General features: G+C 37.9%; 1 protein-coding gene across 7 annotated transcripts in view; it reads left to right on the top strand.

The window, feature by feature from the left end:
• The window catches only part of DYRK1A (dual specificity tyrosine phosphorylation regulated kinase 1A), a 149,587-nt gene that overhangs the window by 57,351 nt on the left and 77,939 nt on the right, over positions 1 to 14,297 (top strand). The gene's annotated exons all lie outside the window — the stretch shown is intronic.

The raw sequence follows: 14,297 nt of genomic DNA, 5'->3' as shown, positions 1-14,297 counted from the left end.
ATACTTGAAAGTGAATATTCTGTTTTCCCTAGGTTTTCATTGTACTGACTTTATGTTGGTTAGATGTGATGATACCCTACTCTTCCATACCATTTCATTGATTAAGCGTAGGTACAGGGACACCAGAAAGGATGTTGAAGTAGGTGTTGACTGATGATTGGTTTTTCAAAAGCAAAAGCCTTAATAATAGATTTTTACTGAACACTAAGCCAGAGTCCAACTTTGATGCATCTCTAGTACTTGTGTATATAGGTATTCTTGTACTTGTTTCTTTTTGCATATTAAAAAATAAGAATATAAATAAAGTAAACTTGGATTATTTTTTAATTCTTGGATGAAAAATTATTTGTGACCAAACATTTATTTGGTTAACATTTGCTTTGTACCAGGTACTGTAACATACTGTAATAGGTGCTCTGCTCACAAGGTTCCCTGTGCTTAGGAATCCAGGAGCACAGTTGAGTTGGAGGAGGGGGCAGATATGTAAGAAATGATGTGGTGGATAGTTATGGTAAATCATGTTTTTAAGACTTATGTATTGAATTTAAGGCATCTAGAGTAAAAACAGAAAATACTCTTTGGTTAATAGCCTTCACGATAGTGGCCTCACCTGACATCCACATGCCGACGTTATCAGAGTCTGCGTTGGTGTCCCATTCCTTTCTCCTGAGCTCAGACTCGTGTGGCAGCCTCCTGGATGTCTCTTCTGTGCACACCCCTCCACGCCCTTTCATTCCCGTTAGAGATGAGGGACATTCTACCTCAGCATACCGTTGTCCTGGGAACCTAGGAACATTCTTTACCCTTTTGAATTAAGAGGTAACCAGATTTCATTTATTTGAAGGATGTAGAATCACTCACTCCTGAGATTGCGTTTGCAAGATGCACTGTCTCAGAGATTACTGTGTATATTAACATAAAAGCTCTTGCATTTTTTTCAATTTAACTTGATAAAAGGAACTCCCCACCCTTTTATTTGTTGTTTATGCTCATTAGCATCCAATGGAACGTAATTTCTGGAAAGCTGTTGGATATAGCAGTTGATGCCATTCTTTATTTTGTTGACATGGGCTTCTTTAACAATTAAAATTGTCTTTGAACAACAGTGATGGGCTAGTCACTTTATTTATTTATTTATTTATTTATTTATTTTATTTTTAAAAGATTTTATTTATTTATTTGACAGAGAGACACAGCCAGAGAGGGAACACAGCAGGGGGAGCGGGAGAGGGAGAAGCAGGCTTCCCGCTGAGCAGGGATCCCGATGTGGGACTCGATCCCAGGACCCCGGGATCATGACCTGAGCCGAAGGCAGACGCTTAACGACTGAGCCACCCAGGCGCCCCTGGCCTAGTCACTTTAAAACTTGAAATAGTTCTAGAACATACAGAATGACAACTCTTTTAGGAGGAATGCCTTGGAAATTTATTTTAAATTGTGCCGATTTGTTCGTAGGGTCATTGTCATATTTGTTAAATGTATGAATTTAAGTTTAAGCTTAAAACTAATATGGCAGAATTTAAAATTTTAGATTATCTATTTTAAAATGTGAGTTTTGTAGGGCAAGGTTTGCATACTTCAGCTGTCATAGGAGTATGGCATATTATTATAGAACAATTAGAAGCCAGATCTGTAAATTAAAAAAAAAGAACTTTTAAATCTCACTCAGATGCAGGGTGCACTGTGTTGGGTTTGTACATTTAAATATTTGGCACATATTGCCAGTTGCCTCCTTTTGGAATTGTTCTTCACATGGTCCTGTGCATCTGATCTTTATGTGTTTTCCCTTCTGTAGCTCCTACTCATTTCTTAACCCTGGGCTATCAGATTCCATTCTAATAATTCAACAGATTTATTGTTTTTGGTGAATGATAAACTCAGTGAATTTATTTTTGCTCTCAGATTTTTACTTTTTCTCTCTGTTTATTTAAAAGTAATACACAATCACTGAAAAAATTTGGAAATTTATAAGAATATAGATAAGTAGAAGGAAATACACCCAAAGTTCTGTGTACTTCATTCTGGCACATTCCCTTTCAGTTTTTGGTTTTCTGTGCCATTTTTGACATTCAGGATGGTATGCTTGGGTTAGAATGTATTTTATATTATTTATATCTTCTCTTTTTTTGGCTTAGCATTATATCATAAATATTTCCGTGTCATCAAAAACTTAACTAACTATAGTGATCTGCTGTCATTTTAAACTTGAACCAGTCTAGAGCATTCAGAAGTATATCTTTTGAGGGTGAATTACTTTTAGAAATTCATTTTAAAGTGTGCTGATTTGAGACTATTTCATTATATGATCATTTCCTAGTTGTTTGATATCTCTTATTAGACATTAAGTTATTTTTTTTAATTTTTCCTTTCCATTTTTTTTAAAGCACTAATATCTGTGCATAAATGTTGGTTGTATGTTAAATTAGTTTCTTACAATTGATTCCTAGGAGTGTAAGTATTGGGTTATAGAGTTTGGAAAATTTTAAGGCCCTTGATACAACTTTTCGGAAAGCTTTTTGTTAATATGTACCAGTTTACACTCACTAGCATTACATGAATGTGTGTCTTTTAATATATCTTTGTGAGCATTGAGTATTATAGTTAAAAATAGCTCTCTAATTCAGCTGGCAAAAAGAAGAATCTCCTGTTTTAGGAAATACGGAAGTAATAGCATATACTCAGCGGAGGAAAGAGTTCCAAGTGCTTCTGAAATGTATAATAAAGTAAGTGGCGCCTGGCTGGCACAGTCGGAAGAGCATGTGACTCTTGATCTTGGGATGGTGAGTTTGAGCCCCAAGTCAGGTGTAGAGATTACTTAAATAAATAAAACTTAAAAAAAGAAAAAAGAAATGCATAAAGTAAGCCACAAACCTAATAGTTGGGTAGATATTCTCCTTCCAGGATTATTTCTTTCTAGCAAATCATTTTTAGTTAATGCCTTTATAGCGTTTGCACACGTTTGCTTACCGGTTTTTTGTCCCACCTGGTCTGACAGTTCCTCAAGATCAGAGGGCTGTGGCTTATCTTTCTTGTGTGCCCCGTGTCTGTGTAGCAGGGTTCCTGGGACATAAAAGTTTCTCAGTGAATCCTTGCAGAAAGAATAATTTTTGCCATCCTCATTCCTAAAAATATCTTAATGTGAATGTCTGCTCTAATAAATTTCTTAAAATTGTTTTAAGACTTCCACATTATTTTCTCTTTCATTTTCCTTTTGTATTTCATATTTTTATTATTTCAGCTTCTCATTTCTAAGTGGAAGCAATTAATGATTACATCCTGTACATATAACATAAGAGAGCATTTGATATGTATGGAAATGATGGGAAACCCAAGGTTAATCACATTGCGAAGTTGCATTTCTTAGTCCTTAGTGCCTTTATTCTAAAGTGAAAGCAAATAAATTCATCTTTGTTAATTTTAGATTTTAGGGGGTCGCCTGGGTGGCTCAGCCGTTTAAGTGTCTGCCTTCTGCTCTGGTCATGATCCCAAGGTCCTGGGATCGAGCCCTGCATCGGGCTCTCTGCTCAGCAGGGGGCCTGCTTCTCCCTCTGACACTCCCCTTGCTTGTGCTCTCTCGCTCGCTCTCTTTCAAATAAATAAATAAAATCTTAAAAAAATTTTTAGATTTTAGGGATACTTACTAAATGTACCTCCAAAAGAATGTTTGAGCTCTGAGAAGATGACAGCGGGGCATAGTTTTTTGAATCTCTACAGTTTTCTCGAAAAACGGAGTAGCTAGAACGGCAAAACTAAAAACTCACGTTCAGCTGCCTCTACAAAACTAGGCGAATGGTATCCCCACAAACCCTAATATAATGGGTGGGGGCAAATCTCCAATAACGACAAGACCTGCATGATGTCAGCATTTGTACAGAAGGATGCAGAAGGAAGCAGCGGGCTATCTGAAAGTCCTGAGAACAAGAAAACCTCGAGATAGCCACCAAAAACTCCCTGGAAAGTGTGTCAAGCAAGTTTGAGAACAGCAGCAGAGACTAAGATGTTTCTCAGTTCCCAGGATATAAGGGGTGCACAGGAGTTCTTTGGGCTCAGAGCTGTCGGGTCCCTATGAACTTTCAAAGCCAGTTGAAGCTCCCTTCCTGGCCAAAGCCCCACACTTAAGGAGACCCTGCTGGGAATAGAATCCACATTAAGCAGGATGGAGGCAGTGGAGGCAAAGGGAAAAAGGTCAGATGAAGTGGGAGAAGGTGAATGCACAGGAGATCTCATTTATGAGGCTGTATTTCAGTACCCTTCATAAAAACAGGAAAGGCCTATTACTAAACACAGAAAAGCTAGCTCTTCCAGTTTTCTTGAAAGTTTTTATTTTATATGAAAATGAGTAACAGACAAGGATCATAGTCAAATTTCCCCACAGAGGGTTTTTTTTTGTTTTCTTTTTGAGAGTGAGCAAGTGAGCCCGTGAGAGAGCACAAGCAGGGGGAGCTGCAGAGGGAGAGGGAGAAGCAGGTCCCCCCGCTGAGCAGGGAGCCTGATGCGGGGCTCAATCCCAGGACGTTGGGATCATGACCTGAGCAGAAGGCAGACACTTAACCGGCTGAGCCGCCCAGGCACCCCTCCCACAGGGTTTTTGTAAGAAGAAAGGAATAAAGAGCAGAATAATATTCGTGGAGACAATGAAAGAATGACAGAAAGAAATGTCCATGGACCTAGTGAAAACTATAACCTCATGTTTCAGAACAAACCCAAGCAAATTTAGAAAGTGATACAAATACAAAAGCAACATAAATCTGAATAGGGAAGTCTTAGAAATGTGGTAACTGAGGAAAGAGAAATTAAAAAAAAAAAAAAGTCACTAATGAAATGAAACCTAACCTAGAAGGAACACAAGAGTGAAAAGCACAATGGAGAATTTTAGAGAAACTGAAGAGAAATAAGAGAAAAAAAATTAAAATCTGAAGAAAAATAACCATCTAGAAAAAGATGAGTTATTAAAGACAGTAAGGTGTCAACTATAGAGTAATAAGAGATCCTGAGGAGGAACCAAAGCAATGAAAATAAGTACTAATAATTGAAATAAATTTCCTGAAAGAATAAAAGATTTGCCACTGCATTTGGAAAGGGCATGTTGTATACTTGTGTAAATAGATGCAGAAATGACCAACAGGCAGATATATTCTTTAAAAATTACTGGACTTGAAAGAAAAGAATCTTGGGGTATCTAGGCGAAGACCCAAGTCATTATTAAGGGGAAAGAATATTAGATTATCTGATTTTGATAGCAACACTTTATGCCAGAAGCAATGGAGTAACGCCTGGTATTCTCAAGGAAAGCAAAAGAGAGCCTGGAGTTTTATATCCAGCTAAATTGACTAAAGTATAAAAACAGACAAAGTGTTATGAACTACAAGTATGAAGCTGGGGAACTTTTTGTTTCTTTGAACACTTCTTGAGGAATCTACTAGGGAGTAAACTTTGGCAACCAGGAAGACTTTAGGGACATGGATATAAGGGAAGTGTTACTCAGATGCTGGTGAAACTTACACTAAGTGATGGGATGTGTGACTATAATATATAATGCCTATACTCTCTTCTGTGAAGGCGCAGTACCAAACATCAGAAAAATAAAAGTAGAAGAAAGTTGCTGTTTGCTTCATAGTTATTAATGGGGAGTAAAAGGATACTCAAATCAGATGCTTGGAGAAGAGGAAAGGTAGGGGGGAGAAAGTTACTAACTCAATTTCTGTGATGTTTCTAAGTAGGGAAATCAGGGCATACTTCTTCACCTCAAGACACGTAATGAAAAGAAAGGAAAATAGAAGGGATTTGGGGGTATGATATAAATACATTAATATAGAACTAACCATCAGAACAAAGTACAAGCTCCAAATCTCAGTTTCTTCCTATGGAGAATAAGAAGCATAATGATGGTAATAATACCTCGTAATACATGGAGTACAGGGTGCGTATATTGCAGTTTTCCAAGAGATGTGCTCTTATTTTTGTTATTAGTATTATTTCCCCATCCAGTTATTACCATACTATTTATGCATATTTGGGGCTTGCATTTTCTTTTCTCTTCTTTTCCTTTCTTTTCAAGATTTTATTTATTTATTTGACAGAGAGAGACAGCGAGAGAGGGAACACAAGCAGGGGGAGTGGGAGAGGGAGAAGCAGGCTTTTCCTGCTGAGCAGGGAGCCCGATGTCGGGCTCGATCCCAGGACCCTGGGATCATGACCTGAGCGGAAGGCAGACGCCCAACGACTGAGCCACCCAGGCACCCCTTTTCTCCTCTTCTCTTCAAGATTTTATTTATTTATTTGACAGAGCGAGAGAGCACAAGCAAGGGGAGCAGCAAAGGAAGAGGGAGAAGCAGGCTGATGTGGGGCTCCATCCCAGGACCCTGGGATCATACCCTGAGCCGAGGGCAGATGCTTAACCAGCTGAGCCACCCAGGTGCCCCAGAGCCTTGCATTTTCTTAAATTTCTCCTGTATTTGAGAAATTGACATGTCTTCTCAAATCACATGTTAATGTCTCAAATTTTATATTATGCTTGTATTATCAGAGTTACAGTCAATTCAAATTTATATCTCATTTATGTAATTTAAAATTTGTGTTGAAGGGCTGTTTTATTTATTAGGTGTTAAGATTATGCAACTTTGCGGCCTACAAGTTGGACTTGGAATTAGGCAGAAAGCATTTCCAGGAGCAGGTTAGTAGGGAAAATGTGATGGGTAAAGGTTTTTTTTCTGGGAACCAAGTTAGCTCAAAATGAACATTTTGCTTTTTCATAAGTATGAAATGATTGTTTAACATCCATTTTTATCTGAATATAGTAGAAAGATATCTTGTTGCAATTATGCAGATCTGCTGTTGAAAGATACCTGAAATACTTAAACTCTCTTTTTTCCCCATTCATATGAGACACGTTTGTAATGTTTTTCTTTCTTTGAGAGTAGGGACTTTTTCCAACCCCTCATCTTTTTTATAAGGTGTGTGTGTGTGCGTGCATGCATGCATAACTGTCCTATGGAATATAATTTACGCACCATAAAATTTATGCATTTTATGGGTAAATTTGAGTTTTTATGGAACTCACACAGTTGTGCAGTTATCACCACTACAACGCAGTTTATCTATTTTTACTTAAAAATAATTCAAGTTCGGATAGAACTTTTGTAAAGAAGAAAGTGAAAATCACCAGTAATCCTTTAACATTCAGGTAATAATCATTGTAATTTTTTGGTATATATATTGCCTGTTACTTTATGTGCATATGGCTCCTTCAGACCATATTTAAGAAACAAAATTGGGGTCATATTTTACTTTTTATAGTCTTTCAAAACTTTTAACATTTCTCCATCATTAATATTCTTTTATAGTATCATTTTTAATGGCTAATTAGTATTCTGCGAATCAGTTACTATTTAACCTGTTCCCCATTGTTGCTAATTATTTCATAAATAATGGTTAAGTGAACATTATTGTGTAGTTTGCGTTCCTCTTTGATTTATTGCCTTAGGTCCAATTCCTCAAAGTTGCAGTTGTTGAATTAAAGGATATGTACATTTTTACAGACTTTTGATACATATTTTCAAATATCTTTTTTTTTTTTTAAAGATTTTATTTATTTCAGAGCGGGTGAGTGTAAGCATGAGCAGGGGGAGGGGCAGAGGGAGAAGCAGACTCCCTGCTGAGCAGAGAGCTGGGTGTGGGCCTTTATCCCAGGACCCTGGGATCTTGACCTGAGCAGAAAGTAGACGCTTAATCGACTGAACCTCCCAGGCGCCCCTCAGATATCTTTTTAAAGTACAATTTATGCTTCTACCAGTTACACATCAGTATTTTCCCATACTCTAAAGTCTTGGGTATTTAAAAAATGTTTGCCAGTTTGATAGATACAACAACTTAATATTTAATTTGTATTTGTTTGAATATTAGTGAGACTGAATATGTTCTATGTTATTCATATGTTCTGTGAGTTTCCTTTTAATATTCTTTGCTGGTATTTCTTTTAGTGTTTTTTTTTTTTTTTTTTTTTTTTTTGTAAGAGTTCCTTTTTGAATCCTTACTATAATGCCAAGAACTATTCTAAGCAATTTACATTTTTCAAAAAAGATTTTATTTATTTATTTGAGAGTGAGTGAGAGAACGAGTGGGGGAGGGAGCAGAGGGAGAGGGAGAAGCAGACTCCCCCCGCTGAGCAGGGAGCCTGATGCAGGGCTCCACCAGGGACCCTGGGATCACGACCTGAGCCCAAGGCAGACACTTAACCGACTGAGCCACCCAGGCACCCGCAATTTACATTTTTTAACTCATTTGCTCTTCATGGTAACTTTGAGATAGGCATTATGATTAACCCCGCCAGAGATGAGGTCTCCTGGCCAGGTCACAAAGCTAGTATGGATGGAGCTAGGATGCAAACCAGGAGCATGATTCCAGGCTCTTAACCAGTATGTTCCTGCTTGCTTACTGCTAATAATACATTTTCCAATTTGCATTTCTAATTTTTAATTAAATTTAAAAATTGTTGTTACAGTATCATTTTATACAGGATTTTAAAGTTTCTGCATGGAGAAACTAGGTATTATTTATTAGTGTAACACCTGGAACATAATAGATTCTTAAATTTTGTTGAAGAAATGAGAATAAACCCATTAATAATCTGTTGATGGTGGTGACCTTTTATTTTCTGTATTATATTTCCTCTTTTAAAGGGACTCCCAAGGGCTTCATAAATAATTTACTCTTTGGTTTTGATAAAATATGATAAGCTTATCTGTATTAGCTTTTCTGGAAAGTCTATGGGAGTAACCGCTGCTTTCAAAAGGTACATGTGTTCTTAAGCAAGTGTGAATTGTGAAGAATGTGTATTATTGACAATGATTTGAATTGTAGGTTCAAGTGTACTAAAATATGTGTTTTGGTTCTAGGAATAATTTGATGGAGTTTGGTTTTTGTAGTTTTAGAAAATGGGTAGATTTAGCCATTGTTTCAAAAGATTTTTGAATAATAAATTTTGATTTATTTAAGAAGTAAAATCCTTTAAAAGGAAAGCCCCAACTAAGAAAGCTAAAGTAAAAAGTTACTGCTGTTTAAGGTTTAGATAGTGTAGATCAGTTCCTCCAAAGGTGTAATTTAAGATTTTACTTCTTGTAGGTTTTCATGCTAGTCTTTTAAGAAAGTGTAGCGATCTATATCATTATAAAGATCTGTGTTAGAGATTAGATTAGGGAGAAACACAAATTTATCTCCATTTTTACACACCATCCACAAAATACACTACATGGAATCAGTTACTCAATAAGTAGACACTTAAAAATGTAAATATTTATCTTGCTAATACAAACCTAGATCTGCTTTGTATAAAGTTATAAAAGCTAAAAAAATGTGTTGCTGCTTGCTGTTTCTCTAATCTGTTATAACAAGTCCTTCAGGAAGTAGTATTTTTCAGGCTATGTTCAGCTGACATGTTAAATTCACATTTGTACTTCTATATTAAGCATTAATTACTCAGTTTACATGTGTATGTTAGTAAAATTTACTTTATAATCTCACTCCTTAGTGGTAAAATCCTTTTTTTTTTTTTCTTTTTTTGAGAGAGAAAGTGAGCACATGGCTGTGGGGCAGAGGGAGAGGGAGAGAGAATCTTAAGCAGGCAAGCAGGCTCCATGCCCAGCTTGGAGCCCGATGCGGGGCTCGATCTCACGACCCTGAGATCACGGCCTGAGCTGAAATCAAGAGCCTGAGGCTTAACTGACTGAGCCACCAAGGCACTCCTAAAATTGCTTTTAATCTTAAATCTTTAAATTCTTCCTTTGGTTACTTCTGTCACTTTAAATATAGTAATGTGTTTATAGCTCTGTTTTATTATTTAAAAAAACTAATGACTGTCCTCCCAGAAAGATGAAATCAAATAGCTCTCTATAGTACTACTTGTCCTGCCAATTTCTGTTCCTCTTTTAAAGTTTTTTCTGTTGATTATTATTAAAATTTTATAAAATTGATTTAAACCTTTCTTTCTTGACCTATCACTTTTAGACAGTTTCTCTTGATTTCCCAAGATACGCAGTGAGGGTTTTAGTACCTTTTATATTTCTTCCTACCTCAGACTTTACCATTCAGTTACTTTTACATGGTATGGACATAATTTTACTCACATACACATCTTTCCTTAACTATAATTGAATTCTGTGTTTTGTTTTGAGATTCTTTTGAATATTGAAAACAAAAAACTGTACTGGAAAAAGACACAGTCTATTAGGACCTATAGAGAGGGAGATGTAATAAGTTTGTTCCACTCATAGGAGAAATGTTAATCTTGGGACTGAAGGGTAGTGTTGCAATGTGATGGTTGATTTTGAGAAATGATTTAATTGTATGATACTGTATGAGTTGACACGCATTCAACTTTCACTAGAAAGTATTTTAAAAGTCTCAGATGCAAAGTAATTGTTTATAACCGTTGTCACCTTTGGTCTATGCATGACCCTTTCATTCTAGTATTCTAATAATAAATACCTATGAGCCCCTGTTGCCCAGCTCAAGAGTCTGAACTTCGTCTGCCACTGTTCGCCTCCCTCCCAAGTGAGAGGGCTGCGTACAGATACGGTGTTTGTGGTGAGCTGTTGGACCAGCACGCTTCAGTTCAGTGAGTGTGAATTGGGGTCCTGGCAAGAAGGTTCTCATTCTTCCGTTGCCAGGTTGAAGGGGCCCCAGTGCGCAGTGCGGACTGCTGCTCTCGCCTGTCTAGCCCTTCCTAGGCATGTGGCTTAGCATCCTCACAGGGCATTTCTCCGGCTTTTGCCCGGGGGTGACTGTGTTTCAGTGGCTGCAGTGGGTACTTTTACAGCCATTAGGAGAGGACTGGCTGTGCAGCACATAGCTGTCTAGTAAATCCAGCCAACTCCTGTCCCTTCTTCTACTCCAGTTTTCTTTTCTCACCCAGAATGGCACCTGCCACTGCTGCTGTGGTTCCTGGTGCCAGTTTTCAGCTGTAGGTCTGGCACTCCTTTGATTATTGATCTGATTTCATTGGTCTTTAGTTTTGAAGAAATCTGTCAGAATCTTTGGGTCACTGTTAGGTCCCTATCCTATGCTTTAATCAATTGATTTTATTTCTGTGACTCTTCACTACTATTTTGGTGAATATTATGGATAATATGAATAAGTTCGCTTAGTCTATTTAGTGCTCTCGATTTTCTTTTTTAGAAGCACCCTCTTCTCCCACCTCAGCTTCTAGGTGTGGTGTTGGTTCCTTTCCATGCTGGTGGTCTTAGGATTTTTTCAAGCACTACTCCGACTCTGAACTCTGTTTACTAGTGAATTCTGGTGGCGAAGTTGACCCTTGAATGATGCAGTTGAAAATCCAAGCATAACTTTTGACTCCCCAAGAACTTAACTAATAGCCTCCTGTTGACCAGAAGCCTTACAGATAATATAAAGTCAATTACCACATATTTTCTATGTTGTATGTATTATATACTATATTTTTAAAAATTAGCTAGAGAAAGAAAATGTTACTAAGAAAACCATAAGAGAAAATACATTCACAGTACTCTATTGTATGTATTTAAAAAAAAAAAAACCTATATAAGTGGACTCGTGTAGTTCAAACCCATGTTGTTCAGAGGTCAAATGTATATATTAAGAAGTAGGTGGCCTTTTTGGTCTCAGTAAAACTTCCCTGCTTTAAGTGGTATACTTGAAGCGTGGCACTTAAGGTTGTCCATGTGAGAAGCAGCTCTGTTGAAAGTCAGCACCTGGACTTGTTTCTGCCTTTGTGACTTGTGATTTGGGCTCTGTTTGGAAGCGCTTTTTTCTCTGTCCCTGACCTGTCCACATGTTTTATCTCCCCATGGACAGACAAATGGCCTCTCTTTGTTACCTCAATTTTTGGAGGATGGCTGCTTATGTCTTTGAGGTGCTTCCCACCCAAGACTCTTGAAAGTGAACTTTTTAAGGGCACCTGGCTGGCTTGGAAGAGCATACAGCTCTTGATGTCGGGGTTGTGACTTCGAGCCCCATGCTGGGTATAGAGATTACTAAAAATAAATAAGCTTATAAAGAAAGTGAATTTTTCATAATGTTTGTTTTTTAAGTCAGACCAAATATACTCCCTAAGTGTGTTAAATCTGTCCTCTTGTTTTCATACGATATGGAAATTGACAAGTAAATATTTAATGCAGTTTAAGGTGGGGGTGCCTGGCTGGCTCAGTCAGTTAAGCATGTGCCTTCAGCTCAGGTCATGATCCCAGGGTTCCTGGAACATGATTCCAGGGTCCCCGGATCGAGCCCCACATTGGGCTCCCTGCTCTTTGGGAAGCCTCCTTCTCCCTCTCCCTCTGCTGCTCCCCCTGCTTGTGCTGTCTATCTCTCAGTCAAATAAAATCTTAAAAAAAAAATAATGCAGTTTAAGGTGAAGGCACTTAAGAACAATGAAACTATCAGTTTTGTTTTTTTTTAAGATTTATTTATTTGAGAGAGAACAAGAGAGCACGAGCGGGATAAAGGGCAGAGGGAGAAGCAGACTCCCCGCTGAGCAGGGACCCCCCCCCCCCCCGTCCCCGATGCGGGGTCTAGGATCATGACCCCGACGCAGGACTCTGGGATCATGACCTGAGCCAAAGGCAGACGCATAACCAACTGAGCCACCCAGGCACCCCTGAAACTTTCAGTTTTATTGCCTTGATAAGCACAAGACAAAATGGGGTTTTAACCCCCAAGTTACTTTGCAAGAATCTTTTTTTGTTTTAGCAATATGCATTAATTATGATAACATTTAGCTAAATAAAGGCTTGATCAGTCAACTTTTACATTTCCACAATACCTGATGAGGGAGCAAAAATATGTTTAATATACAACAGCGAGTATTCATAATGTTCTAGGTGTCTTTTTTGTTTCTGCAAGGGGAAGGGGAAGGAGATGGGATCATACCCCCAAATTGAATTAGTTGATCCACAAAAGTACAGTCCAAGATTTAAAAATTTATGTCTCTAATACAGATTTAAATAACAGTTTACCTTCTATTTTTATAAGCAGACTTATGAGAATGAGGGGGGGAGGTGTGTGGAAAGCCGCAGGATAGCTCTTAAGTTGGAGAGTATAGATAACCTACTGGGTTTAACCTTTTGTAAAAGAGGGTTAGCAAAACAAAATGGTGGCAGGCTTATTTTATGGAATGCGGTTTTACAGACTTGACCAAAGTAGTTGCTCAAAGTTTTTTGAATATTTTCCAGATTAGATGGCTTCAAATTAAAAAAATGAAAACACATTTCTCTCTACTTGCCATTTTCCAGAACTATAAAGCTACATTGTATATCTCCATAAAATACAAAATCAGTATGGTATGATTTGTTATTTCAGATCATCTTGGATGATTTATTACTTGGCATAATAATGACCTGTTTAGACATATAGAGGGTAGAGCCTATTTATATATATTGAGCATCATTAGCTGCAGATGAGAAGTTATCAGTTACTTTATTTTATTTTATTTTTTTTTTAAAGATTTTATTTATTTATTTGAGACAGAATGAGAGAGAGAGAGAGAGAGCACATGAAAGGGGGGAGGGTCAGAGGGAGAAGCAGGCTCCCTGCCAAGCAGGGAGCCCGATGCGGGACTCGATCCAGGGACTCCAGGATCATGACCTGAGCCGAAGGCAGTCGCTCAACCAACTGAGCCACCCAGGCGCCCGAGAAGTTATCAGTTACTTTAAATATTTTTCTTTTTATGTTATAAGGGAGAGTGCAGTTGAGATTATTTAAAAATTTAATGATTAATTGTATACTTAGAAAATTTATTTTCTTTACTAGGAATTCTAAAATATAAATGTTATATAATGAAGATTTATTTAGTGAGTTAACTATTTTTCAGCATTTTAAGTGTTTAATTTTGGATTCTAACAGTAATACTGACACTTCTCCTAAACTCCACAATATAAGTAGCTTTATTTTTTTTATTTTTTATTTTTTTAAAGATTTTATTTATTTATTTTGACAGAGAGACAGCGAGAAAGGGAACACAAGCAGGGGGGGAGTGGGAGATGGAGAAGCAGGCTTCCCGCGGAGCAGGGAGCCGATGCGGGGCTCGATCCCAGGACCCTGGGATCATGACCTGAGCCGAAAGCAGATGCTTAACGACTGGGCCACCCAGGCGCCCTATAAGTAGCTTTAAAAATAATTGATGAGAGGGGCGTCTGGGTGGCTCAGTCGTTAAGCGTCTGCCTTCCGCTCAGGTCATGATCCCGGGGTCCTGGGATCGAGCCCCACATTGGGCTCTCTGCTAGACCGGGAGCCTGCTTTTCCCTCTCCCACTCCCCCTGCTTGTATTCCCT

The sequence above is a fragment of the Halichoerus grypus genome, chromosome 1 (assembly GCF_964656455.1).
Source record: "Halichoerus grypus chromosome 1, mHalGry1.hap1.1, whole genome shotgun sequence".
Taxonomy (NCBI): Eukaryota; Metazoa; Chordata; class Mammalia; order Carnivora; family Phocidae; genus Halichoerus; species Halichoerus grypus.
This window is presented reverse-complemented; position numbering and strand designations above follow the sequence as displayed.